This window comes from Myxocyprinus asiaticus, chromosome 1 (assembly GCF_019703515.2).
Source record: "Myxocyprinus asiaticus isolate MX2 ecotype Aquarium Trade chromosome 1, UBuf_Myxa_2, whole genome shotgun sequence".
Lineage (NCBI taxonomy): Eukaryota > Metazoa > Chordata > Actinopteri > Cypriniformes > Catostomidae > Myxocyprinus > Myxocyprinus asiaticus.
In genome coordinates this window covers 26718149-26744568 of record NC_059344.1, presented here as the reverse complement: position 1 = coordinate 26744568, position 26420 = coordinate 26718149, and the positions used below count along the sequence as shown (strand labels likewise).

Here is a 26420-nt window from a genome sequence, read left to right as displayed (position 1 = left end):
TCTTTGGACACACAACACACAGAATGAAGCAAAAGAAAACTTTTACTAGCATTATGTTTATGACTTGCTTGTAAAAAGACTACTGAACAAATAAGAGTGTTGTGAAAACAGTACGTGGAAAAGTTGAACCAAAATCAGAGTTGATGCCGTTAAATGCATTGAAAATGTAATTATGGCATATCACGGCTCAACTAAAGCAATGGTGACACCGCAATCCACAACAACTCAGGACCCACTGCAGCCAGATTAGGTAAATTTCCTTCAGAGTTTGCGCTCACAAGACACAAGACTCAGTAAAAGGCAAGACTGAATACAGCTTCTTATTCTTCTTCGTAACTACCCAACTCAATCTCTGGTGAGTAAAATCTGAATATTTACTCAACAGTGGCTAATAAAAAGACATATTTTAGTCGCATAGCGTGAAATTTAGTTGCATATGCAAGTGATTTACTCGCAATGTAAAGGGCTGATAAAGCTTAATTATTGTAAAAAAAACAAACATGCCATACAATACTACATCTCGTGAAGGGTCAAATGGTCTGGATTCAAATAGGAGGAGTTGGAAACAAAAGAAGCTTTTTGACCCCTTGTCCTGTTTCAAACTCATGAAATAAAGCTGACAAACAACTGACACACATACTCACAGTTATACAGAGGGATTATAAAGGCCAACTGCTTGAGGTTTTGTAATTTCTTTGGTGGTACAGTGTGACATAAGGCTACGACAATTGCAGCGAGGGATAAGATAGTCTACAGTCCCGCAGACAGGCTCCTCAAGTTCCCCTCCAATAATGAGGATCAGATGAGGAACACAATATGACCCAACAGCGCACACACTAGGGCTGCGCAATATACCGGTATTAACAAAATATCGTGATACCAAAATAATTAAAATGTTATCATCTTGTTGCTTATTTCGGCCCCATTTTACAGTATGTTGCCATTAGCAAAATGTTATGAGATGTGAAAGTTTTGAGATGAAATTTGACAATTTGAAAATAAAAATAAATAAAAATCTCGATATGGCCAAGTGTGATCATTAAACAGCAGAAGGGTATAATTTAAATAAATAATATACAATCTCATTCACTGCATGCTACAGAACGAATGGAAGGTGCCGCTCTGCTCTATATACTTCACACACACAGACACACGCACGCATGCTCAAATCTCCTTCTCTGGTGCAGCTCGAGATTTTAGCTTGCGAGTCGCAATGGGAGTATTACAGCATTAATGCAAAGCTTGATATAACTAACCCATCAAAAAAGTCCAGCTAAAATGAAAGCTCTATTTATGCCTGAAAATTGAAGACAGAAAAATATAACGAGTGTATAAAAAATGTATATTAAAAAATTAGCAATAAACCTTATAATAACAGTAGTATAATATTAACCGGTTGTATTAAGATTATTATGATAATTATCACCTGTAAGCAATATCAAAAAAGTGTACTGAATATCAGCATGTTGTGATTCAGTCATAGCAGCCTTGAGTCTGAGGTAATCACATTTTTTTCATTAATGTTTTCATCAAAACTGTAAAGCTCTGTTGTGCATTTTATTTTACCAAAAATAAAATATGCTTTTTTTTTTTGTTAAAAATTAATTATTATATTTGTATTTGATTAAAGCTGCATGTATTAATCATAAGAGTTCATTAAAACATTTAACATGGAATCCATAAAAATGTAAATGGAAAACAGAGAGTCTGTAAGACTTTATGCAGTTCTTTTAATCAAGTAACTGATTAAATTAAATTGTGTATTTTCATCAAAAATCTGAGGTTTTTATTTGTTGCCCAAGTATCGATTTAGTATCGATAATGAGGTACCAGGGCTGGTATCGTACCAAACCCAAAATTTTGGTATCAGAGCAACCCTAGCACACACAGACACCAAAATAGTCTTGTTGCAATAAACATAAAAAGACCTCCACTGGATGTCTGTGGTAGGTAAAGACTCGAGTTTTATTGCAAGTGTGAATTATAAATATTGTAAATAAATCCAAATATATTTCAGCTGCTGAAATCTTGAGACAATCAATCAATCTACAGTGATTTCTTCTATTTCTGTGCATTTTTCATACTAAATTGTTTTAGATCTTCAAACGAGATGCAACAAAAATTCGCTTTGGATAAAAGCGTCTGCTAAATTACTAAATGTAAATTTAAAACAAAGGCAACCTGAGTAAACCAAAATACAGTTTTCAAATATATATTTTTTTTTATTCAAGCAACCCATGTGATAAACTAACTGCCCCCTTAAACTTAATAGCTGGTTGTGCCAACTTTAGCTGCAACAACTGCTACCAAATGCTTCTGATCATTGGAGATCAGTCTTTCACAACGCTGTGCTGGAATTTTGGCCGACTCTTCTTTGCAGAACTGCTTTAGTTCAGCCACATTGGAGGGTTTTCTAGCATGAACTGCCCATTTAAGGTCCTGCCACAGCATCTCAATCAGGTTCAAGTCAGGACTTTGACTAGGCCACTCCAAAACTTAAATTTAGCTTCTTTTGAGCCATTCAGAGGTGGACTTACTCCTATGCTTTGGATCATTGTCTTACTGCTTAATCCAGCTCCGTTTGAGCTTCAACTCACAGACTGATGACCAGACGTTCTCCTTCAGGACTTTCTGGTAGAGAGCAGAATTCATGTTTCCCTCAGTTACTGCAAGTCATCCAGGCCCTGAAGCAGCAAAGCTTCCCCAAACCATCACACTACCACCACCATCTTGACCGTAGGTATGATGTTCTTTTTGTGGAATTCTGTGTTTGATTTACGCCAGGACCCCTGTCTTCCAAACAGTTCCACTTTCAACTCATCAGTCCACAGAACATTCTCCCAGAAGGTTTGAGGATCATCAAGGTGTGTTTTGGCAAAATTCAGATGAGCCTTGATGTTCTTCTGGGTGATGTTTTTGGCACTGCTGTGCCAAGTTTTCTCCATTTGGAGATAATGGCTCTCACTGTGGTTCTTTGGAGACCCAGAGCCTTTGAAATAGCTTTGTATCCCTTCCCAGACTGATCTATTTCAATCACCTTTTTCCTCATAATTTCTGGAATTTCTTTCGACCTTGGCATAGTGTGCTACTGAGCGAGACCTTTTAGTCAACTTCATGCTGCTTCTATTTAGGTGTTGATTTGATTGAGCAGGACTGGCAGTAATCAGGCCTAGGTATGTCTAGTTCAGCTGAACCCAATTATGAATGCAGTTTCATAGATTTGGAGATTTAGTAACTAAGGGCCAAATACTTTTTCACACAGGCTTAGTTGGTATTGGATAACTTTTTACTTCAATAAATAACTATCATTTAAAAACTGTATTTTGTGTTTACACAGATTGCCTCTGGTTTATGTTAGATTTTGTTTGAATCTTTGATACAATTTAGTATGAGATATACACAAAAACAGAAGAAATTAGGATGGGACAAATACTTTTTCATAGCACCATATTTCAGTTAATTTTAAAGAATTATAGTCTGGAGGACAGGTATATTAACTTACACATTTCTTAATAATATCCAACAACCTGATGTGACCTCTAGTTATGAATGGAGAAAATTGAGGTTGCATCACATCATTCTGTGGTTCAGCCAGAGAACACAAAAGCCATCAGCGGAACACTTTGCACCAAAAAGAAAGCAAACATCCCTATTTCTCTCCCAAACTTTCCTTTGATTAAAGGATAGAGCGCTATAAACACAGCCAAAGTATGTTAATTTTAGACAGACAAACACATTATTTCTAGCCACTTCTGTACTTTCAAAAGGCTGGAAATGTAGAACTGCTGTATGATAAAATTGAAGACTAAAACCAATATAAACTATCTGACTGAACAGGGTAATTGTTCAGACACATCTGCAAGTGGGAGGTTAAGTGTCTATGGGGGTGGTCTTCTGTTGCTATTTGTGAGCTTTGTCAAAATGAAACTATTTGCAACGGAAAGTGTTCAGGGCCAAAAACAGACAAAGCAGACACAAAAGATGAGCACATAAGCAAAGTCCATCAACTTCTGACAGCACAGCATGGGAAAACTCCCTTACCCAAGGGGATTTTTCACAGATTGATGATGTTTATTTCCTTCAAAGAATATACCGATCTGCCACAACATTAAAACCACCTGCCTAATCTTGTGTAGGTCCCCCACGTGCCGCCAAAACAGCGCAAACCTGCATCTCAGAAAAGCATTGAGATGCTATACTTCTCACCACAATTGTACAGAGTGGTTATCTGAGTTACTGTAGACTTTGTCAGTTCGAACCAGTCTGGCCATTCTCTGTTGAACTCTCTCATCAACAAGGCATTTCTGTCCACAGAACTGCCGCTCACTGGACGTTTTTTGTTTTTGGCACCATTCTGAGTAAATTCTAGAGAATGTTGTGTGTGAAAATCCCAAGAGAGATCAGCAGTTACAGAAATTCTCAAACCAGCCCATTTGGCACCAACAATCATCCATGCGATTATCTAATCAGCCAGTCATACGGCAGCAGTGTAGTGCATAAAATCATGCAGATACGGGTCAGGAGCATCAGTTAATGTTCACATCAACCATCAGAATGGGGAAAAAATGTGGTCTCAGTGATTTGGACCATGGCATGATTTTTGGTGCCAGATGGGCTGGTTTGTGTATTTCTGTAACTGCTGATTTCCTGGGATTTTCACACACAACAGTCTCTAGAATTTACTCCAAATGGTGCCAAAAACAAAAAACATCCAGTGAGCGGTAGTTCTGCTGACAGAAATGCCTTGTTGATGAGAGAGGTCAATGGAGAATGGCCAGACTGGTTCGAGCTGACAAAGTCTACAGTAACTCAGATAACCGCTCTGTACAATTGTGGTGAGAAGAACAGCATTTTACAATGCTACTCTGAGATGTGGGTTGGCACTGTTTTGGCGGCACAAGGGGGACCTACACAATATTAGGCAGGTTGTTTTAATGTTATGGCTGATCAGTGTAAGTCTTCTGTCTGAAATTTTGAAAAACAGAATGTAGGAAAGTAACTGTGTTAAAAGACTCATTAATAAACACAGAGCAAAAAACATTATGTACTGTATATATTGGGCGACATGTTGGTCAACTTAAAATGTGGGCCGTTTTGCATCAGTGTTAGTTTTACAATGTTAGTGGGACACCGTTACGATTTCTCTCAGGAATATTGTGTTGTATTAGACAGACATCATCAACACTAATCAACACCAACTGCACTGCATCTGTGACTAACCATTGAAGTGTTGTAAACATGTCTGCTGATGGCTCAACAATGGAGAAATTGCTGGGCCAAAGAGTGTGATGTGTGTTCAAGAGGAGAAGCTTTTATCACCATGTCAGTTGTCAAGCTTGTGAAAAGTCTCCCTCCATTGATTTGAGGAGATCCAGACCAACTTTGCTTAAACAGAATGTCTTTGAATCTCAGATGATTTTAAGATAAATCATCCTCATTGAGGTACGGTTCAGCAGGATTCACAGTCGAAATGCATTCTTGCCAAGCACACACAGCGGTGATCTCAATGGACAGAATCATACAGCTGGCTTTAAAGCAGTCAATCAAGAACCAACTGAAAAGTAATCTGAGGACACCATGGGGACCTTAAGCTGATTGTATCTAAAAGGAAGGGGTCTCCTAACACAATTATTAAAGAGATGTCTGATGTCAACATATAATAAAGCAATGTCATGGTTTTCTCATCTACATCCTCAGTGGTAAAACACAATAGCCACACAATATCTACCAATTCCATGCCAGATATTGTCCACTCAAGGCAGGATCCTTCACTCTCCCTCTGAAGGTATGATAATCATACCCATATCTGCCAAAATATTAAAGGACATTTGTAAAATGCATGGTTCTTTTAGTTTTTGCTTGAACTTAAAGGGATAGTTCATTCCAAAAAAAAAAAATTTTCCCTACTGAACATCAAAGGTCATCTTTTTAATACTACCGCAAATGATAGTGACCCACTTTAAATCATATGAACACACGAGCTGCTGTAAACATGCTTCTCTCATAGTGCTCATGAACATGAAACAAACCTTCACTGAAAAATGACTTAAATTTCAGGTTGTTTCTTACCAAAACCTGTCATATGCCCTCAGACGACTTGGCAAATGATGCTTTCATGATACTTTTTAGGTCCTTAAGCTTTAAAATGAGTCATTATCACTTCCCTTTGTCCTGAAAAAAACTGAATTTTAATTTTTGGGTGAACTACTCCTTTAAGCTCTTTAAATAGAATATGCCTGTTTGACAAGCCTTAAAAAAGGGGTGAAGGGTCCGGTTCCTCTAGCAGTCCAAATCTCTAGGCTTGTGTGAACTCACAGAGGGGCCTCTTTAATAACCACTCATAGACTGTACGCCACAGCCCTTCCCTCTCAAACCCACAGACCACTGCTATGGTGCATCTGGCAGACTGCTTATGGGCCTAGGGTGCAAGCTAATTGGCAACAGGGAGGCAGAGATTATATAATGATGTAGTGCATTTATTCCCAGCTGGATTGGCCTCTACTACAGGGCTAAAAGGTGACATAACCACTCTGAAGACGGGTTGAAGAGTTGTTTCTACAGTAATGAGAGTGAGGGGGGCAGTGGGTCATCATGTGCCCCTGAGACAACATCCTTTTGACTCTGACCCCCATTCTATCAGACTTCCTGCGGCTCCAACAATAAAGTGCCAATGATCTTTATCGAGATTTCCTTCAATATCCAACACATGCAGGTAAACAACAAGGGTCAGAAAAATTGTGTTTATTTTATTTTTGTAATGCTTTGGCATAGATCGTTTTGTCCCATTAACATGAATAGCCTATATAGCGAATTTACAGGTTCTCTTTTAAAATTTACAACAGAAGTGTGATGAACTGTCAAACAAATGAAATCTATGATATTTCAAACACCATACTTCAAGTTCCACATGAAACCTGTACAAACAACTGCTTTTTCCACATGTCTTTCTGAACAGCTCGTGTGGTCTTGACCAGGCTCTGTTAACTTAAGCACTGAGGTCATCACCATAATATACAGTCCAGAGACACAGCTGGGGAAGTGACAGAAGAACGGGCTGAAAAAACATTACCTGTGTGTGAACACAGTATATGCTTGCCCAATGCTTATCTGAATGAGCTTGCAGACTGATGTAGTGAATATTGCAATAATTCAAAACAACACCAGTGATGAGGAGCAAAGCTGTAATGAGAGAGGAATATTGGTGCAATGAACATTAACAGAGTACCAGTTCACAAAAGGGTACAACAGTCTTCATGCATGAATAGGAATATTATTTTTCGAACATTTATTCTCCAACAAAATATTTGTAAATATTTTCTGGTTACTAGGGATGGAACGATACAGTTATCTAATAATTTGGTTTGATATATACGATATGAGGTTCACGATTCAATATTATCTCGATTTGATATGATTAGTGATTGACCAATATGTTTTGTTAATAAACCGATAGGTTGATACAATGCCAATATATCATACAATTTAATATACTAAATAACAAACAAACATAAAATTGCTTAAAAAAAATTAACAAACTCTTATTTAGCACTATATTTACTCAATTTCACACAAAACTTTAACTTTGTAAAAAATTATCTAAAAAATAATATTGTATTTTAAATGGTAGATAGCAGTTTCTTCTGATTTCTGTTTAGTCATTAAATTTCTGTTTAGTCATTTTATAATTTATTTGCACATGAAGAAATTGTTAATATATTAGGAAGGATGTAACAGTACACACAGTAGTCCAGCAACCATTTTGAAGATGGCATGTCCATGTTAGCAATCGCATTTTCTCAAAAAATACAGAATCAAACCAATTGTACATACAGTGCACAGTGAATATGACATTTACTTACAGCACACGTGAAGCGCTTTTACTTTGAAGATGCACTCACGTGCTTGTGCGGATCCAGCCAAAGTCTTTCTAGCAAGTCAGTCCACTGTCAGCCATGTCTGGAACGCTCCCAGGAGAATATTTTCAGTCATGCCAGTGCAGCTCCTATCTACTTGAATGGGGGAACACCGAAATCTAAAAAACGGTTGGTCAAGATTATGATCAAAGAACATATTTCAAATCAGCAGTAAAATCTGACAACACTGGTATCATAATTTGCAATTCTTTACCTCAGATTACGGTAAAAAAAACGCAAATTTCCCAGCTTGTATAGCTAATGCACGTTCTCGAGATGATTGACAGGCGATGTCTCTCTCTAAAAGGTGACTGCCTCTTTTACTAGTAAGGCGAGACTTCCTTCCTACATCCGTTGACCATTGGGAGCTAGAGCCTCTTGGATGGGCGTTCCAATTTTTCCCATTCATTTTAATAGAAGTGGCCCGTCTCTGCTGAATAGTCTCTAATCCAGCGTGAGCAGCAATCTCCTGATAGTTTAAATTGCCTGGATCGCCTGTTAGGATTGTCACAGACTGCCAGTCATGATTTGTGAATCAGCGGAACTTCTGATCCTGAAGTTTTGATTCTGGCAGATAGAATACGCGCTTCAGAGGAAGATATTAGATGAGCACTCAAGAGGAAGAAAATGCTGGATTTTCGTGAGGTTTGGGAATTACATCTGCTTAAATGAGATATCTGCTTATTTGCAAATGGTATATAATAGAAGTTTTATTGATATTTGCCATTTATCATTAGAAAAGAAAGTTAAAAGTGACAGGGATCTGCTGAGGAGAGGCTGTTAGAATACATGCTTTAGAGGTATATAAATGAGCGCTCCACAGGATGCTAGATCTGCTTAAGTTGTGTGAGGTTGGTTTATTACATCTGTTTAAATGAGATATGTGCATATGAGCAGACAGTATGTATGATATTAGTTTTATTGATATTTGCCTTTTTATCATTAGATAAGACAGTTACAGGGAACTGTTGAGGAGAGAAAAACAGGCAAGCACTTTAACATTATGAGCTCAAACGCATCTGCCGCGGCTCAGATATGTGGACTGTTTAAATGAGACTGTGTTGCACACCGGTCTATTATTGTAGTAACACGATGGCACATAAAAACAAAAACCATGACTGGTTGTTTACTTATCTCAGTTGCTTCACATGCAAGCAGGTGAAATGTATCGGTCAGTGCTGATAATTAACAAAAGTCTCATTGATATATCGGTCAACCACTAGATAACTAGATATTTTTTTATGTTTGCGCAAAATGAACATTATTATTTCTCAAAATAAAGTTCTTTAATACACAATATAAATCTTCAAAGTTAAAATATTAAGAGTTTCTCATATACCTTCCACTGTAAGAAAAGATCACAAACAAATGAGCCTTCAAAAATAGTGTACTACATTCAGGCTGATCAGGTGCAAAACAAGCAATAGCACTGAAAAGAACCTGTCCTGAAAAAGTATGTGAAAGTATATATTTATTTGTTTAATAATTTGTTTGTACTTTTAAACTTTTTAAAACTATAAAAATTGTACTTTCTATCAATTAATATTATTTCTTAAATTTGTATTTAAAATAATGATATAAGATGTCAATGTTTGAAATAATGTGTACAATTTACAAGTCATAACAGTAAGTTTACATTCATTTGTATAACTAGCGCTATAATGGTACTGTCACTTTAAGAGTTTAACGCGCATCTCACAGACTCGCACAGGTGTTGCGGTTAATTTATTAATGAGATAGAAGTCTTGTTTTTTTTAGTTGTGATTAAAATTAATATTTATTTTTACTTTTTTAACTAACTGTAAAGAACAGAGAGAATATTAAATGACACACACATTATTCAATAAAAGTGGGGAATGGGATTTCATCTTTGGACACACATTACATGGAAGAAATGGTCCATTTTAACCTAAAGCACTTTAGCGCAGTAGGGGTAAAATCAAGCAATAGAGAGATTATAATGTTTGACGGGTTATTTCATTTAGGATTCTGAAGCAAATCCATAGGTTGGTGTAAGAAACAAACTGATAATTAAAACTTCATTAACTTAAAAAAATTGCTTCCTGCCAACAGTCGACGCACCAGTGATGCAAGCACTATGGCACATACACGTGAGAAGTCGGAAGCGTGCGCTTTGTATACAACAGAGGAACGAACGTCATGCGAGAGTTAGTTCATTTCAAACAGCGATACAGCACTGGGCGGAAGCAAAGATTTAATGTTAAAAACGTTTTAATTATCGATTTGTTTCTTACACCAACCTATTGATTTACTTCAGAAGACATTAATTGATCGAATGGAGTCGTGTGGATTACTTTTATGCTGCCTAAATACGCCTTTTGTACCATCAAACTGCCAGCAGCCAGATGGCACCCATTTCCTTACATTATAAGGACCTACAGAGCTTCAACATTTTTCTAAAAATCTTAATGTGTGTTCTGCTGAAGAAAGACAGTCATACACATATGGGATGGCATCAGAGTAAGTGAATAATGAGAGAATGTTCATTTTTGGATGAACTATTCCTTTAACGCTACCTACATCTTGACTCCACTCCATTTTATTTGTTGCTTTTTCGTAACTTTTGTGTGCTTCAGTTCACTTATACTCTTGAGGTAAAATAAAAACATCTTTATTAATGCATAATACAAACAATGAAGCCTTTAAATGGTGCAAGGGAGGTAAGCAGTGCAAAAAGGTAAGCAAAATATTTAAAGCACTGAACAGTAAAATGAGCAAACTATATAAATAACAATATATTACCCAATAATCATGGAACATAAATGATTTTATGATCCTTTGTTCTTATGTAGTCTTGTTTAATTTTCTTTATTTTTAATCAACATATATTAATGTCGTCAAAGCCAAACTTCACGAGATAATCACATTAATTGCACACCTTGTTTCTGGTCGACATTTCAAACTCGCGCTGAATTTGTTCTTCTCCATAAATATTCAGATGATCCAGCACAGCAGCTTCGAATCTGTCTATCTATCAATTTTGATTTGAAAAGCCTACAATAGCAACAACTCAAAAGTTTCAATGAAGGTTACAAACCGGACTTTTAAAAATGTCCGGTATCGGCTGTCTACTGGCTAATGACACATTTTTCTTGACCAACGAGAAATGTTTGCTATTCTGACTCCAACCAATTTCAAATTACCAACTCCGGAGCAGGTACTAAAAAGGTTCAAGTTTTGGTTCAGGATTTAGTTCCAAGTGAAACTAGCTCAAGTGGTGGAAAAACAATGAGAACCTGAAATAGGGCCAAGCTCCAGGAACTAGGAAAAGTTCCTGCTGTGGAAAAATACCTAATATGTGAAACTGCAATATTTCTTATCACCAATCCTAATCCAAGCTCCATGCATCAAAATCAGAGCTAACAGTCCTTATCCTCCCATTTCATAGATATCTAATAATAAAACAAGTCACTTCCCAGTAAAAAGATTCGGAATGCTGAAGTTATTTCTTTTAGTACAACTACACTATTTTGAGTGATTCACACAAAAATACTATCAAGCTTAGTGGAACAGATCTAAGCTCTTGGAATCTATCATGTTGCAAAAATAAGGACACCATTCATTTACAGGGGACTTTTGGCTCAATGCTTAGTTTTTTGTGTGTGTGAAAGTAATCCACAGACAATGGTTGAGCCAAATGCTGGAAAAAGTCTGTCCAAAAACATGATTTGCAGTGTTAACTCATGCAGCATCCACTGGCGCAGTTAGCTTGACCTGTCCTCAAGACCACAGGCTGAATAATCTAAAAATTGATAATACTAAGATTCATTTATTTCTCCAGGAATTTAGACCAAAGGCAAACACAACATCTGACCAATAAACCTACAAAAAGAGCAAATCCTGCATTGTTGTCTCTACTACCTCTGTAGCATAGGCGTCAATTTAATTCAAATACACAGACAAAGCCTATAAGCGGATAAAGAAGGCAGTGGTAGCATTACAAAAACTACCCATTGCTCTCTCTCAAAATTTTGAGGCTTCACCAGCACACTTGTACTAATCACACTGAACCACTGTGTATCACAGAAATGCTAATCATGAACTTAGCAGCCCAAAGCTGCCACTTCCAATTAGGGGCTTCCACAGGAAAATCCTGAACTGACTTTACCAAACAGCTAGAGAATGTGAAAATGTATCTGATGCCAAGGATTGTCAAGAGGCCACACAAAAGGTCTGCGGTCACACAGAGCTCAGAGCTGGCTGGAATTATCACAGTAGGGGTGAGGTACCTCAAGAGGGCTGTCAGACTGTAGGACAATAAACTCAACTCCAATGACCACGGTTTGGTTTCCTGATGATCTGCTGTCAGAGAGGTTGTATTTCACATTCAGAGATTATCAATCATTCAGGAGAAGCAGATCTCCTGTTGCCAATTAATTCTGTCTGCACATGCCTGAACTGTGTGAAACAGAAACATTTCCGTCAGAGGTAGCATTACAAATCTATCACATCTGATTAGAGCCCATGATGAAGGAGGGCTGAGAAAGGGAACCAGAAAGAGGAAAATGAAGGGTTTAAAGGTGAGCAAACTGTGCATGAGAAGTTAAGGGATGGGTGTGGACCACTGGAATGCATTTAACTGACAACGAATGAAAGTACACTGTCAGATCATGATGCAACATAAAACAGCTGTTTTTCTGTGAAAGGTGCAAAGCTCATAAAGGAATAGTTCACAAAAAATAAATACATTAAAAAAAATAATAATTTTACTTACTCTAATGTTCACTTTTGTTGTATGGAAAAATGATGCGAAGTGAATGGTGGCTGAGACTCACATACCTACTAACATCTTCACGTGGTATGGAACAGTATGAGGGTGAGTAAATGATGACAGAAGTTTGATTTTTGGGTAAACTATCCCTTTAGCACAGATACTCAAATGTAGAACGAAACAGTCTCACTACCCTACGTACTTTGGTATTGCATTTGAAGCATTCCATCAAAACATGGGGAAAGGATGTGGGTTTTGTACGTGAGCTTAGACAAAGAAGAGCTTTCTAATAAAAAAACAAACATACAAGCACATACATGAAACCTAATATGAAATCACAACCATTCTCGTATTCTGGACTTCTCTGTCTACATGCAGCCAGCAAGCAGATGGGTCTGATTTGTCTGAAAACGTGAGGTTGCAATAGCAACCACTCACACAAGTTGTTCTCTTTTCAGTGAAAAGCAATTCAGAAGGGGCATTAGTGCTTTTTCGCCTTCCATTTGCCTGGCTAGCTGCCTCAATGCTTGGTGTGCTACCGTCAGTGAAGATAATTCCTTGAGATAGAGGGAGGTTCAGTGGCTTACAGAGGTATTTCACAAAGCAATCCACCATCTGCTGACCACTGCCAGGTTGACAGGAGAAGGTGAGGGGAGTCTAGCAGGTCTGACCTTTAGACCAAAACAAGATGCGTAATTAAATCAAGATGATGTGAAGGCCACTGACATCTAAATACATTAATATCACTATTACAAAGATCCTGCTAGAGCAAGATCACAAAATCATGTGCAGATTTAGTGTACCAAACAAACCATGACTGTTCTCTAGTTTCTGTGCCATTTTGATTTTAAGATCTTAAGACACAGAGACTTCATTTACACAAGGCCAGAGTCTTTGGAACTGACAAGCTATATTCAAACTCAATCTTGTCTGGTCATTGGCCTTTGCAATCGGGATGGTAGTGGTTAGGGCGGCCACAGGGCCAGGCTCAGTGTGGCCTTGACTGTTCCTCTTTTTATAAAGTGATGCAGAGGAGCAACTGAGAGAGAGGAGGAAGAAATCACTACATCTGTGGGCAACCAGAATGTTCCAAATGTGGGATCAAGAACATTTGTTTAAAAAAAAAAAAACTGCTGAAGAAAAAAAAAAACATGCAGACAGACACAAAAGAAAGAGAAATATGTGAAACATTGGTCCCATGTACAATAAATAGGCAAATTCTTTCCTCACACAATTTACAAAACTTTTCTGTAGATGGTGTGTTTTCAGAAAGCAAATCCATATTCCTGGATAATTATAACTCAGAAGGATAACATCCTTTGGCAGCTCTTAGAGGATTTATCACCAAAGTGTATTTCTCGGTGGTCATGGATTTGCTATTCTGAGAATGGAAAAAGTGAGCCTCGCTGTAGCTTTATGAAACTTGTACGACCTCAAATTAACAACGTTTTTGAGCGGAGGAGGCCCCCTTTTTTATCTGTTTTACAACTGTCAGGGCTCCAGACTAAAAAAATGACTTAAGAGCTATTGGCTCCTAAATTAAAACATTAAGGAGCTCAATGGCTGTTTTTAGTCAGAATTGCTCGATTTAGATTGCTGTTCAGAAACAAGATAAAAAGAAAAAGAAAGACAGCTGATATCCCATTAATCGGAGGTTTAATAAACAGTATATATAGTTGAGAAGATAAGTTTACATTCCCTTTTGTCTAAAATGTTCACACCCCTTTCAGAATTTATACAAATATAACAGATAAAATATTTTTTTTATTTAGTATTGCTCTTCAGAATCTACATTACAGATAATTACATAAAGTATTGTATGCATATAGTAGTGTGTTGTCTTCTTGAGCATCAATGAATGTTTGCACCTTGTGTTATAGTTGTGTACAAGTCCCTCAATTGTTCTAGTTGTCAAAAGCAAATATATTTTATTTATTTTTTTTATTTTTTTATTTTTTTATTGCCTTAGTCTTTCTTTACGGATAACGGAAGGCCCAGACACAGAGACTACAAGAGTGCAAATTGAATGAAATCCCAGATGCAGTTTATTGTGCTGCTCCAATCCCAATCAATAATTACCAGAAGAAAAAAAAGTGGTACACTATATGGGACTTTTAATTATAAAGAAGCCGAAATACACTTGGGACTCTTATTTTGAAATGTCTGCACCCCAGATGTGAGCTCACTGATGGCTGATTCGCTGAGAAACTGAATCTGATTCAAACTGCTTACCTGAGCTCCTGAGTTCAAACCCTCAGTTCTTTTCAGATGATTCATGAAAAAGACCCGGTTCAAAAGAGTCATTTGTTCATGACTCTTTCGTGCTGGGTTTGTTGTTGTGTACGGTGCAGCAAGCTCGTCAGAAACAGAACGGATGAAAATCAGCGCAAGACACATTGGTGGTGCGCTCTAATGATGTATTCAATAACTCACAAGATTATATCTGACGAAACCACATATGAACGCACACAACCCGCCTGTCACCAGTGGTGACAAGATGTTAAATTATTGTCACAATCAATTATTTTTGGTCGCATTTGTGACCATTTTAGTCGCAGTCTGGAGCCCTGACTGGGCGTTAAAGGGGTAGCCCAGCCTGGAGGAAAACAGATGTCAATCAAACAGATTTTAAAAGCCCTGTTTTTCTAGAGTCATTATCAGCCAGTTGGTCAAGCAAAATTACACTATTACAGTTGAAGTCAGAAGTTTACATGCACCTTAGCCAAATACATTTAAACTCAGTTTTTCACAATTCCTGACATTTAATTGTAGAAAACATTTCCTGTCTTAGGTCAGTTAGGATCACTACTTTATAAGAATGTGAAATGTCAGAATAAAAGTAGAGAGTTTTATTTCTTTCATCACATTCCGAGTGGGTCAGAAGTTTACATACCCGTGGTTAGTATTTGGTAGCACTGCCTTTAAATTGCTTAACTTGGGTCAAACGTTTTGGGTAGCCTTCCACAAGCTTCTCACAATAAGTTGCTGGAATTTTGGCCCATTCCTCCAGACAGAACTGGTGTAACTGAGCCAGGTTTGTAGGCCTCCTTGCTCGCACATGCTTTTTCAGTTCTGCCCACAAATTTTCTATCGGATTGAGGTCAGGGCTTTGTGATGGCCACTCCAATACCTTGACTTTGTTGTCCTTAAGACATTTTGCCACAAATTTGGAGGTATGCTTGGGGTCATTGTCCATTTGGAAGACCCATTTGCGACCGAGCTTTAACTTCCTGGCTGATGTCTTGATATGTTGTTCCAATATATCCACATAATTTTCCTTCCTCATGATGCCATCTATTTTGTGAAGTGCACCAGTCCCTCCTGCAGCAAAGCACCCCCACAACATGATGCTGCCACCCCCATGCTTCACGGTTGGGATGGTGTTCTTCGACTTGCAAGCCTAACCCTTTTTCCTCCAAACATAACAATGGTCATTATGGCCAAACAGTTCAATATTTATTTCATCAGACCAGAGGACATTTCTCCAGAAAGTAAGATCTTTGTCCCCATGTGCACTTGCAAACTGTAGTCTGGCTTTTTAATGGCGGTTTTGGAGCAGTGGCTTTTTCCTTGCTGAGCAGCCTTTCAGGTTATGTCGATATAGGACTCGTTTTACTGTGGATATAGATACTTGTCTACCTGTTTCCTCCAGCATCTTCACAAGGTCCTTTGCTGTTGTTCTGGGAGTGATTTGCACTTTTCGCTCCAATCTATGTTCATCTCAAGGAGACAGAATGCATCTCCTTCCTGAGGGTTATGATGGCTGTGTGGTCCCATGGTGTTTATACTTGCGTATTATTGTTTGTACAGATAAACGTGGTACCTTCAGGCGTTTAGAAATTGCTCCCAAGGATGAACCAGACTTGTGGAGGTCCACAAATTTTTTTCTGAGGTCCTGGCTGATTTCTTTTGATTTTCCCATGATGAAAAGCAAAGAGGCACTGAGTTCGAAGGTAGACATTAAAATACATCCACAGGTACACCTCCAATTGACTCCAATTAACCTATCAGAAGCTAATTGGCTAATTGCCTAAAGGCTTGACATCATTTTCTGGATTTTTCCAAGCTGCTTAAAGGCACAGTTAACTTAGTGTATGTAAACTTCTGACCCACTTGAATAGTGATACAGTCAATTAAAAGTGAAACAATCTGTCTGTAAACAATTGTTGGAAAAATGACTCGTGTCATGCACAAAATAGATGTCCTAGACGACTTGCCAAAACTATAATTTGCTAATATTAAATCCAGTGGTTAAAGAATTAGGTTTAATGACTTCAACCTAAGTGCAGTGTTGGGTGTTATGCATTACTTTTAAATTACTTTTTCATTTAAAAAAGGTAAAGTAAGGGATTACTCTGAATTTTTCAGTCATTTAATTATAGTTACTTCTGATGTAATTGCGTTAAATACTGTATAGACTATAGAACAATTCTATATAAAACAATAGTGAATTTAAAATCGAAATGTAATATCTAATGTTAAAATATGTATCTAATTTAACGCTGCCCCCTTAAATTCTTTGGCCAGTTCATGAATAATTTATTTGATTTTATATGATTTATTTTAAAGAATTAAAAGAACAGTTTCATGTCTATCCTTGTATTTTTCATCTGGTCGAGGTTGATAAGGGTTTTAGAAAGTAATTAGTAATAAGTAATGCAATTACTTTTCAGATAGAGTAATTAGTACAGTAATGTAATTACACTGTAGAAGATGAAATTAGTAGTACTTAATTACTTTTTAGAGTAACTTTCTCAACACTGCCTAATGTATGTAAACTTCTGACTTCAACTGTATATACAGCAGAAGAAGTGGATGGAGAGAGAGCACTGTAGGTCTCTTTTGTTTCAAGACTAAATACATTCTGTACTTTTTCAGTAAAACATTGGAAGCTACAACCACAGCCCTTATAAAGTCTACATTTAAACGGATTGCTTAGGGTTCTTATGTTAAATTTAAGTCTGTAACATCTTAGATATGTCATATAACACGAATAAATGACTCCGGATTTAAATAAAAGTGAACTTTTATCTGTACACTGAACCGTGTCTCTGTACCTAAATCAGCTTTAAGCTTTGCATTGCTGCCTTATTTACTTTAAGAGAATATAACCAATGTAATGCTATGAACATAATGTGATAACAGTTATAGAGAGGCTAACAACAATGACACCTCCATAAACTTCACCTTTTCACCCTCCTTAACGGTTCTTTTTCAAGTAGCTCTTATTAACAACTACGTTTCCAACGTGTAACAAGATATTCTTTGTAACAGCAACACATCGGTTGTAGAGTAAACAGTGAAGCAATTTACGGGTAAACGGGCATATTTTGGAAGTTCAGCGTTTCCACATCGACGTCTGCGTGCACATTTCTGTCGTGTTGAATGTCACTCGACACCGCTGTTCACCTAATTCACAGTAACACATCTCTGATCATGCCTTGATATATCATACACCTACCTGAACAATATGTGAAAACATGCAAGAAAATCCTCTGGCGTGTGTCACAGATGCCTGTTTTTCCGCTACAACAGCCGAGTTCAATCCACCGCGGATGTTCCAGCAGGAATTTTCCCACCGAAGGAAAAGCAGTGTGAGCGGAGGATGGAAGGGGAGGGATAACAGAGCGAAGGCGGTGCCTTCCCCGTCAACAAACTTCCAGGCTGAAGGATACAGCTTCACACATTAATTTATTTTTATTTTATATATGTTATTATTATTATTATTATTATTATTATTATTATTATTATTATTTTAACAGCCTGTATTTTGCCGAAATTACTTTTAAAAAATGACAGTGGTAACCATAGATTCCGCCAAAATACCATATAGTTACTGTTACTGCTGTGCACAATATTATAGTTTGTCTAAAAATGTAAATTCTCTCATCATTTACTTTTCATACATTTACAGATGTGTATGAATTTCTTTCTTCTGCAGAACACAAATTAATTTTTTTTAGAAGAACATAGCTGTAGGTCCATACCATGCAAGTGAATGGTGGCCAGAACTCTGAAGGTCCAAATATCACATAAAGGCATCATAAAAGTAATCCATGACTCCAGTGGTTAAATCTATATCTTCAGAAGCAAGTGTGGGTGAGAATCAGATCAATATTTAAGTTCTTTTTTTACTATAAATTCTCCTCCCTGTCCAGTAGGTGGCGATATGCACGAAGAATGTGAATCACCAAAAACAAAAGACGAATTTAATATGGATTACTTTTATGCTGACTTTATGTGCTTTTGAAGCTTCACAATTTTGGTACCTACTCACTTGCATTGTGAGGACCTACAGTGCTGAGTTATTCTAAAAATCTTTGTTTGTGTTCTGCAGAAGAAAGAAAGTCATACACATCTGGGATATCATGAGGGTGAGCTATCCCTTAAATATGGTGTCTCCTTCAAACAGTGCAAGAGGCTTTCAGAGTCTTTCTATGTTTTTTTTTATTTTTATTTTTATTTTTATTTTTTTATGTTACAGCAGATATATTTGTAATAACAGTAACACTATAGTCAGTTTCAATGGACCTTAGTTACCACTGAAATTGTTTTTTATGTTTCATTGTCATTAGGTTTGGATGTAAATAGGATATCTCTATAGTAATGCTTATTCACTGACCAAGTGTTAGACTTCCACTTGGTACATTCAGAATGGCAAGGCAATAGTCCTTTTTCCTAAATTTTATGATAAAAAGCCTCTCAGTCATTTTGTGCCCAAAAATACAAGTAAATAGGGGCATAACACATGACTGGGTCTAAGGGGGTATTATTTGGGGGCATTCCCCTCCCACACCCCACCTGAAACTTCTGACACCCCCTTCCTGGTCCGATAAAGAGGCAATCACTTTGCTCACCCTAAAACTCAAAATGCCCCCACAGAGATCACAACAAGTGTCCAGCATACATAGGAACCCCTTTCAATACACAATATACTGTATATTGTGGCACGATATATCGTTACAACAGGGCCGATACGAAGATCTTTGGGGGGTGGGGAATTTTTAGGATGGGGGGGTAAATTGTTGGATGCTTTTCCTTCACTATCCACTCAAACTCATCAGTAAAAAAGTAGTTTTGTAAAGAAATTCAAATGTACATTTTACTCATTAGCCTTTAGTGAATTTTTTTTTTTTTTTTTTTAAAGATAAAAAGAAACAAGTTCAATTGTGTCCAGACTTTAGACTGACAGGTAAATAAATTCTTGAAAAATAAAAAAAAACACAAACACATACAGACTAACACAGTGTCTTATTCATGCAAGAAGTAAAGAACCAAAACTGGCAAAATGTATATTTTGTAAAGCAACTTACTTGGCAAAATAGGATTGAAGGGAATAGGAGAGAAACTAAATGCAGGGCTATTTATAAACCGATTTGACTATCCCTTTTTTAAGATACATAAAAGTGCAAAAATGGCTATAATTTACTGATGTGCTCAATTTTAACACAGGAAGAATGCCAGGAGGAAAGAATCTAGACACATTTTGTGACCTCAGCCTGCAAATGAAACAACACACTGTTGTTGGATCAGCATCACAAACATGAGCACCATTTCCAAACCTAAAACTTTAATCTGATTGATTGTGGCAGGTATAGATTACCCAACAAAGTGCACAGACAACAGATAAACCATAAGACCTCCTGCTAAAGCAACTGCATCTCTCTCTTTACTATCATCCCCTTCTGTATTTGGTAGGAGACAGAGGCGGTGTGAATTTTAAAAAGTATAATTGGTAGCAAAGGGAGGGAATATGTCAGTAAGATTGGATTCATTTAGGGGAGTCACAAGAGAATGAGTGGAAAATAAGATGTACAAACAGGATTTTAGGCAAATTAGTGCAAGATTTTGTCACAACACAATCATTCACATTTGCAGAACATCTTAATTTAGGTTGTAAGAACTGTATGCAACAATATGGTAGGCATACACATTGAGAAAAGTAGCTATATAGGTATAGCTTTTGGTATATAACCACAGTTGAGGCGGAGTAAAAATAAATGGGGGAAAAATTCCCTGCCAGAAAAAAGGAAGTCCAGTAGGGGGAGCCATATCCAAAAACCCTAACCTAGAATTCCCCAGACTTTTGTACAGTATAAAGACTATAATTGCTTAAATAAATGCTCCATCTCAACCTTTATAACTATTTAATAGGGTACAATAAGCTAAAGGGCACCACTTAAAAAAAAAAAAAAAAATGGTCACAAAGAATTCTGCTTGCTTAGGCTTAGATTACACATTTATTGAGACACTGCTCAGAATAGACACATTGCACAGTAGATCAGCTAGTAACTAGAAACATGGATGCATGTTGTTAAGAGAATGTATAATTTCTGGAAGCTTAGTTTCAAACTGTAAAAGTAATTAAAAAGATATTAAAACAAATGAAATAATTTAATTGCATTTTAAAAGAACATTTTAATGTTCTATCACTTCTCAAGATTTAAGATGGCTACAAAAAAGAAGGAAAATCTGGTTTTAATATTTGCAATTGTAAGAATGTGTTTGTTACATAAAGTTAGCTATATGGACAGAGCCAATTAGCTGAATAGGTTTTTTTAATTGGTTCAGCACTGATACATCTATTGGCTCTGTACCAACCACGCTGTTACCATCAACTATTCCACTAGCAATGCCACCTCCCTTTCCCTCTCAGATATTGACATCACACTTACCAATACAATCCATTCATTCCCCCACTCCCCACTCTCCTTGTGGCCTGTGCATTACAACTGAGCAGGTGGAGAGGGAATTGAGGAGGCTCCATGCTGGGAAGGCAGCGGGCCCTGATGGCATAAGCTCAAGGGTCCTTATGGTATGTGCAGAACAGCTGAGTGGAGTGATGCTGTAGATGTTTAATATGAACTTGAGTCTGGGAAAGGTTCCGGTCCGCTGGAAAACTTCCTGTGTGGTGCCAGTGCCAAAAATTGGGAACTGTAAAGATCTGAATGACTTCAGGCCAGTGGCGTTGACATCGCATCTGATGAAGACACTCGAAAGGATAGTCTTGCCCCACCTTAAATCCCAGGTTGGCACTTTATTGGATCCACTGCAGTTTGCCTACCAGTCACAAGTGGGAGTGGACGATGCCATCATCCACCTCCTACACACGGCTTATCTGCATTTGGAGAAGCAAGGGATTATGGTGAGATTTATATTCTTTGATTTTTCGAGTGCTTTTAATTCTATACAGCCACGCTTACTTCAAGATAAGTTATGGGCAGCACATGTGGATGTACCTACTGAAACATGGATTACAGACTATCTGACAGGCAGACCGCAGTATGTGCGTCTACAGAACTGTATTTAAGATCTGACAGTCAGCAAAATAGGTGTGCCACAGGGGACTGTTTTGGCACCATTTCTATTCATTTTTTATACCTCTGATTTCAAATATGATACGGAGGCATGCCACCTCCTGAATTTTTCTGATGACTCTGTGATCATGGGGTGTATTAGTGATGAGGTGTACAGGAGACTGGTGGAGAACTTTGTGGACTGGTGTAAACGGAATCACCTCCAGCTTAACACCAATAAAACAAAGAGATGGTGGTTGATTTCAGGTGGGCAAAACCAGCACAGTCTCCTGTCAGTATTCATGGGGAGGACATTCAGATAGTTACCTCCTATAAATACCCTGGAGTGCACTTGGATAATAAGTTGAGCTGGGCCACCAACACAGACATTGTATATAAAAAAAGGCCAGAGCCGACTCTATTTTTTGAGGAGGCTGAGATTTTTTAGAGTTCGGGGGGTAATACTCCATTCCTTCTATGAATCTGTGGTTGCAACAATACTCTTATGCTGTTGTGTGTTGGGGGAGCGGCATTAGGGCTGGTGACATGAACAAACTGTTTTGAGGATCAGTCTTGACTCCCTAGAGGTGGTGATGGAGAGAAGAATGCTGGCTAAGCTCTCAGCCATTGTATACAACACCTCTCACCCATTACATAGCATTGTTGATGCACAGAAGAGCACATTTAGTAGGAAATTGATTCCTCCTTGATGTAAGAAAGAACGCTACTTTAGGTCATTTATATCTGCAGCAGTTAGGATGTACAACAGTACACTGAACTGAAGCATGCACAGCAGAGTATACACATATTAAGCACACTGTTTTAATTGTTTATATACTGTGTAAATTGTTATGAATTTATGTACATTTTTTATTTTTTAATATATTGGGTTGTATGCATTGACTAGCACTATTATGAACAGCAAGGTTGTTGGATATATATGGAATGTCATTGTGTGTGTATGGGTGTGTGTATGTGTATGTGATATGATTTACAAGCACTGTGATTTTTACAGAAATTATCACTGTCCGCCATTCTTACATAACATTTCTGCAAGTTAAATTTTTAATTTCCATTATTATCATTACTGCAGTATGATGATGGTGATTGATTATTTACTTTAATTTTTTTGTTGTTGTCTTTTTTCATATTTATTATTGTGTTATGTTGCATTTACTGTATTGCTATTGTTTTGTGGTCATGTCTCTGCTGCTGTAACGCCTCAATTTCCCTCTGAGGTTGAATAAAGTAGTATTGTATTGTATCGTATATGAGGTGAAAAAAATCTACTATGTACTTTCAAAATCTGTGGAAAATATTCAAGAAAGATTTTTCCTTCTTACAAAATGTTTAACTTCTGAATGAATGTTAAGAAGATATATTAAAGGAAGATAAAGCAAATTTGATCTGATGAGGAAAAATCATGATCTTCTCCAGTAGGGGACAGTACTAATCACTTTACAGTATTTTCTCCCGCTGTATCCTTTGTACAAGCACAGATGGAATCTAGGTATTTATGGAGCTGCTAATCTTAATGTGACAACATGACAGTGCCCTTAAAACAATTTGAACCATTTACTGTTTTACTGAGTATTCAGAACAGATTAAACATAGACTGATTTTCATACTTAAAGGAATGTTGTTTTTTACTTACATTTAGGTGTTGAAAATGGGTGAATAGTTTCTTAATAATAGAAAATACAAACAACACATTAAATGCCCAACCAGAGACAGAAATATACTGGATCATTGCTACACAACAATAAAGGATGCATATCACTCTATTCCTAGAGCAGCTTTGGGAATATCTGATCACTGTCTGGTTCATCTTCTTCCAACCTACAGACAGAAATTAAAATCTGCTAAGCCTGTATTAAGGACTGTAAAGAGATGAACCAACGAAGCAGAGCTGGAACTACAAGCCTGCTTTGACTGCATTGATTGGAGTGTTTTTGAGGCTACAGACACCAATCTGGACGAACTCACAGATACTGTTACATCATAAATCAGTTTTTGTGAGGATATGTGCATTCCTACTAGGACTTATTTAACATTTAACAATGACAAACCATGGTTTACAGAGGAACTCAGGCAGAGATGGGGATAAATTCTTGTACAGTCAGGCCAGGAACACACTGAATAAGGGAATCAGAGTAGCTAAAAGAAGATACTCTGAGAAGCTGAAAAACAAGTTTTCAGCTAACGACCCTGCATCAGTGTGGAGTGGCATGAAACAGCTTATGAATTACAGGACTGCTGCCACCAACCCTGTGGTGGACCAACAACTGGCTGATGACCTGAATGTATTCTACTGTAGATTTGAAAGGCCCAATCTCACACCCCACACCCACTCTGACCTTCACTTCACACAAACACCAACACCTCCTGCAACCCCCCTCCTCCCCCCTCCTGCTACTTAACCTTCACTTAAGATCTGTGAAGACGATGTGAGCCACGTCTTTCGACAACAAAGGATAAGGAAAGCACAGGGCCCAGATTGCGTTTCACCTGCATGTCTTCGATCCTGTGCTAACCAGCTGGCCCCCATCTTCACACAGATCTTCAATAGATCACTGGAGCAGTGTGAAGTCCCATGCTGCTTCAAATGTTCCACTATCATCCCCATCCCAAAGAAACCAAAAATCACAGGACATAATGACTACAGACCTGTTGCCCTGACATCTGTGGTCATGAAATCATTTGAGAGACTGGTGTTGGCCCACCTGAAGAACATCACTGGACCCTTTCTAGATCCCCTTCAGTTTGCTTATCGAGCATACAGGTCTGTGGATGATGCAGCCAACATGGGATTGCATCATATCCTGCAACATCTGGACAGACCAGGGACATATACAAGGATCCTTTTTGTGGACTTCAGTTCAGCTTTCAACACCATCATCCCAGCCATACTCCAGAATAAATTACACCAACTCTCTGTTCCCATGTCTATCTGTCAGTGGATTGCCAGCTTTCTGACGGACAGGCAGCAGCTTGTGAGACAGGGGAAACTCACTTCCAGCACCTGTACAATCAGCACTGGTGCCCCCCAGGGATGTGTGCTCTCCCCACTACTCTTCTCCCTCTACACCAATGACTGCATCACCAAGGACCCCTCTGTCAAGCTCCTGAAGTTTGCAGATGACACCACTGTCATCAGCCTCATCCGAGATGATGATGAGTCTGCATACAGAAGTGAGGTTAAACAGCTGGCTGGCTGGTGCAGTCAAAACAACCTTGAGCTGAACATGATCAAAACGGTGGAGATGATTGTGGACTTTAGGAGGAACACCCCAACACTGACCCCCATCACCATTCTAAACAGCACTGTGGCAGCAGTGGAGTCATTCAGGTTCCTGGGCACTACCATCTCACAGGACCTGAAGTGGGAGACCCACATTGACTCCATTGTGAAAAAGGCCCAGCAGAGGTTGTACTTCCTTCACCAGCTGAGGAAATTCAACCTGCCACAGGCGCTGCTGATACAGTTCTACTCAGCAGTCATTGAGTCTGTCCTCTGCACTTCAATAACTGTCTGGTTTGGTTCAGCTACGAAATCAGACATCAGAAGACTACAAAGGACAGTTTGGACTGCTGAGAGGATTATTGGTTGCCCCCTTTCATTCCTCTGAAAAAAAAAAACAAAAAAAAAACATTTGCACTGTACATAACAGATTTGTATTTACACTGTACATAACAGATTGTATTAGATTTGCACTACCCATGTGTATGTGTGTATTTATGTATGTGTGTGTCTGTACGTATGTGTATAATTATTTTTTATTCTTTATTTTTTATTATTAATAAAATTATTATTGCTGCTGTTTTTGTATTGTTTTTGTATTGTTGTACACTGGAAGCTCCTGTCACCAAGACAAATTCCTTGTATGTGTAAGCATACATGGCAATAAAGCTCATTCTGATTCTGATTCTGAAAATTGTTGCAATGCTCTTCAAGGAAATGTCTAGGTTACTGTAAATGTAGCCCGGTTCCCTGAAAGGAGGAAAGAGACTTTATTTTGTCAAATGATTACTAGGGTCACTCCAGAGTGCCCGATCTCCCAGAATAGATATAAAATAATGGCAGTCCTGATTGGCAGATGTTTATCGAAGTCCTGCCTCTAATGCTCAGTGAGCTAACATGAGACAAAATACAGGCTCATCAGGACCTTCAACTGAAGAGGCGAGAGGATCTCTAAAAGCCTTTTCAGCCGCAGTCAATATTGTGGTAAAGATAGGTAATGTCTCGTTCCCTCCTTTCAGGGAACCAGGGTTATGTTTACAGTAAACTAGACGTCCCCTTTCAAGTCAGTCAATTTGACATTATTTTGTCAAATGACAACTAGGGATCCCTATAGAACAACGCCACAATACTGATTCGCCTGCACTTGCTACCAAAAATGTGGTAGCAAGTTCGCAGAAAGCCCACTTCCACACGAGTGGGGAAGAGTCAGAGACAGTGAGTGACACATTAGTGACACT

The 26420-nt window shown here is 38.0% G+C and overlaps 1 protein-coding gene across 6 annotated transcripts in view; it reads right to left on the bottom strand.

Moving 5' to 3' along the window:
• LOC127412332 (coiled-coil domain-containing protein 102A-like) overlaps window positions 1-18246 on the bottom strand; it is a 116704-nt gene extending 98458 nt beyond the window's left edge. For 2 of the 6 annotated variants that reach the window (XR_007892453.1, XM_051648634.1), the window contains exons 1-2: window positions 18107-18233; window positions 7860-8032 (exon numbers count right to left, since the gene is read on the bottom strand). The gene's annotated coding sequence lies outside the window, so the exon portion shown is untranslated. Of the gene's footprint in view, window positions 1-7859; window positions 8033-13232; window positions 13317-18106 lie in introns of all 6 variants that reach the window. The other 4 variants (XM_051648800.1, XM_051648881.1, XM_051648716.1 and 1 more) reach the window with 4 other exon arrangements.
• Between the last annotated feature and the right edge of the window lie 8174 nt (window positions 18247-26420).